The 3,758-nt window shown below is 39.4% G+C and overlaps 1 long non-coding RNA gene across 1 annotated transcript; it reads left to right on the plus strand.

Annotated features, from left to right (window-relative positions):
• The first annotated feature begins 1,218 nt into the window (after positions 1–1,218).
• LOC119018459 lies at positions 1,219–3,376 on the plus strand. The gene is made up of 5 exons (XR_005074765.1): positions 1,219–1,528; positions 1,873–2,029; positions 2,311–2,401; positions 2,851–2,941; positions 3,249–3,376. It is a non-coding gene; the product is annotated as an uncharacterized LOC119018459 (long non-coding RNA).
• The last annotated feature ends 382 nt before the right edge of the window (positions 3,377–3,758 follow it).

Consider the following 3,758-nt stretch of genomic DNA (forward strand, 5'->3'; position numbering starts at 1 on the left):
GGAGTAACAGTGGAACTCTACATGGCACAATAATAAGAACCCTGCTAATCGAGGAGGCAAAGAAGGCGAAGAGGTGATGGAAGTGATAGAAGCCAAGGCGAAACAAGAGTGAACGGACCAGCATTCACTCAACAGAGAGCATTCTGGTGTTGTGTCAAAGTCTGTTCCCCTGTTGATATATGTCTCCTCTCACCATTTGAACTTGAGAATGTTCGAACCTGGCATTCTGTCAACTAGATCAGTAGGTAAGAAAGCCTGACTTATTATTTTTCCTTGCGGTGAGATGGAGATTTATAGGTTAACCCTGTGTTTTTGTAATTTGGGGTAATTATATTTTTTACTGTGGAGCGTGCTGAAAAATCCCACATACTTGCTCTAGATGGGACCAAAATTACTGACCAGTGCAGAGAATTGTATACTTCGGCAGAAATAGATCAGGTCTGAATGGGGCTTTAGACAGATTTTTATTTCGCCAGGAAATGACCGCGCTTATTGGGTTATGTTCAAACTCATTTTCTCAAGCCTATTTCAAGTAAGTAATGTCTGTGGGAGTCAATCTGGTTGGCTTGAGATATGCAGTCAAAAGTCAGTCGACGCAAGTGAAGTCTGCAGAGTCAAAGCATTTTAAATGTGAACCTCTCAACAAGTTAACCACATGAATGCTTCCAAGTTGCGGCACTGAGATGTCTTCCCTTTCTTTGACGGCCTCAGATATGATGTGAACACGGCGTAAAAACCAAAGATACACTGCACTATTAACCACAGCGTTGTGACTGAGCAGCATGCATTTCCATACAAATTGCATTTGTTTCCGCTCAGCTGCCGCAAAGAAGCTTAATGAGCTCCTCCAGTATGTAGAAGATAACAGGATGGAGCTCATTTACACCTACCTGAACACAGTCTTGAGCAATCTTAAATCACGTCCCTCCACCACAAGACTCATTTGACCACCTAAAGAAAGCTATCTGCAATGTGTATACAAGCAGCTGGCGTCACATTTGAGAGCGTGGGATCCAAGCTGTTCTTTTGAATCCTTTCTCAAAGCAGACTTCTGTTTCATTGTTCTGGTCGTCATGCGTCTGTTCAAATGGTTCCATATCTGACGATTGTATGATGCACATTCCTTGAGTATTTGTGTGATCAATGCGCTGCACCACAACCCCCCAGAGAATGATAGAATGATAACATCTTACATAATAGTAAACACAATGCGTGTGAGCATGTTAATGTTCGCATTAGATTCAAAGTGCAGCTGAGCCCAAACAGCCCAGCGCTTTGTTACAGACATGAAACATGAATTTGCGTGATCGTCAAGGATCTTTGCATTTCTGAGACAGCTTCGGTGTTTCTAGTATTATTGATATTCCCATCAGACTTTCCTTCAATCAGAATCATGTTCTATAATTATATGAATGCTTATATAAATGTATTCTGTTCAATCTTGTACATGCTGCAAGGAGAAATGCTATTTGGCACAGCAGTGAAAGGGAACAAGTGTGCAAAGCTATACAAAAAGTAGCAGTGTGAGGTAGGAATTGACTAAGAGATAAAGAGATTTTAAATAACAAGTAAATCATTTAAGTAGATAAAAATAGACCCAAAACAATAGGCAAAGTAGAATACAGTAAAAATGCCATATAGATCAGAAGGATTTGTCTTGCATATACCTCTGACTCCAAGTCAAAGTCACATGGTCCATATGAACACCGCTCACTGCAACCTCCCACAATGTTTCCCAACAGTAAACATTTGATAAAAGGATATTTTAAGGTTTTGAAACATGTTGACCATGCCCACTCTCATCAGAAAAATGACCATACAGGTCAACTGTGAAAATAACCTTTTGCAACCTGCATTCATGTTTCTTGTAAGGTGGCGGCCTCTTGTGGCCTTAGTAAATATTACGAAGTAAAGGAGGAAGTAGGATAAAGAGCAAGAAAATCCAGATCAGGATAACAGGGACAGATGGGTGGGCACAGGAACTTTCAGCCAAGAGTCAAGTGACCAGTGTGAGCCCCCAAAGTAAAGGGTGAGTTGCTTTAACTTACTAACATGGTGAAGTGACATAATGTATGTACGTTCGTAACTGAAGTTACAGTAGTAACATCGTTTTTTTTTTTTTGTTTTTTGTTTTTACTCACATTGTTTGTTGCTGTGCTGTAGATGCACAGGGTGTTTTATTTTGAAACCTCAACCTCAATGACTTCCCTATATTATTTTATCAAGTTGTTCTGGTACTGGGATGTTGAAGAGCTGAATTGAAATGGGTCAGACACGCAGTAAAAATGCCTCCTGGCCATGTCCCATTAGAATTTTTACAAGCAGGACCATTAGAGAAGAGACCCCGAAGGACGAGCCAGAACAAGCTGCTGTCAATATGATGATACCCAGGAAGTCGCAGGTATCAAAAAGTTTGGCCCATCACTAGTGTGGCTGTGACTAGAGTGAGCTAAAAGAATTCAAATGAACTGATTTAAAAATGTAAAGTTATTACTGTTATTTGATGATTTGTTATGTACAAGGCCTCCAGGCAGTCAATTCAGAATGAATACATTTGCATGTGTAAGTAGTGGATGAAAGGAAAAACATAATTTTTAAAATCGGGGTTTCCCAAATCAATTAAACATAACATCATGAGATTTGGAAGTCTAGCTGTCTGTCTGTCTGTCTGTCTGTCTGTCTGTCCATCTATCTATCTATCTGGGCAAGCTGTAAACTTAAGATAGAATAGTGAGGAAACGGATCTGAAGAATTTTAAAACAATTTATGGAATAGTATATGCCACTCTGCCTTTCATGGATGACTCACACTTTTAATAGCCAACTCTGCCACTTTCTTTTTCTCCTTAAGCACCCCAGCTAATCTACCCTCTATGTGCGGCTGCCACAACTGAGTTGACAACGTTGCACTGACGCTGACAAAGAAGACCCATTTTCCTTATGTGAGCTTTGACAAGACTCCTCTGTCCCTGACCTGTATACTAAAATATATATATATATATATATATATATATATATATATATATATATATATATATATATATATATATATATATATATATATATATATATATATATAATGGATAAGTGATCCATAATAAGAACTGATCTTTGTTGTGATGGTTCATTTGCCTTCTTCCCTTCCGCACATTAATTCTAATTATGGCCAAGCTGTTTCACCTTCCCCTCTATGAGAATTTTCAGTGTCAGGCTTATATCTGTCGGAGCTGTCTCACCATGATAAAACAGGGAGAGGAGCCAACACTGCTCAATACCAGGGAGGCGGTGGATTTATCAGATGACACATGCAGAGCAACAGCTGCAAACACGCCGCCACATTTGCACTAACAAGTACTTCCTACACATTAGCTTAACTATATCACTGCATTTAGAGGTTTTAATGGGGTGGCACAATATGTAACAGCAGTCTATATAAAAAAATGTGCAGTGCTTGTTAAAGCAGTCCTTTAAAAAATTACCATAAAACATTTGAATTAGGGAAGGGGGCCTTGCAATCTGGATTTAGATGCAGCTTGTTTTAGAGCGCAACAATTCCTGAGGTGCACAAACCAGAGAGAGACGTCAACACCTTGTAAAGATTTGGCTTAAGGCAGAATGAAAATATCTTGAATGGTGCTAACTGGGCTTTGAGACCAGACAGAAGCTGACACCTCGCTGTAGTTAGTTAATTCGGAATTTGGGAACAGCACATTAATTCTGCCTCGTCTGTCCCAGTTTAAAGGAAAATAAAAACTTCTT

Source organism: Acanthopagrus latus, chromosome 4 (genome assembly GCF_904848185.1).
Source record: "Acanthopagrus latus isolate v.2019 chromosome 4, fAcaLat1.1, whole genome shotgun sequence".
NCBI classification, from domain to species: Eukaryota; Metazoa; Chordata; class Actinopteri; order Spariformes; family Sparidae; genus Acanthopagrus; species Acanthopagrus latus.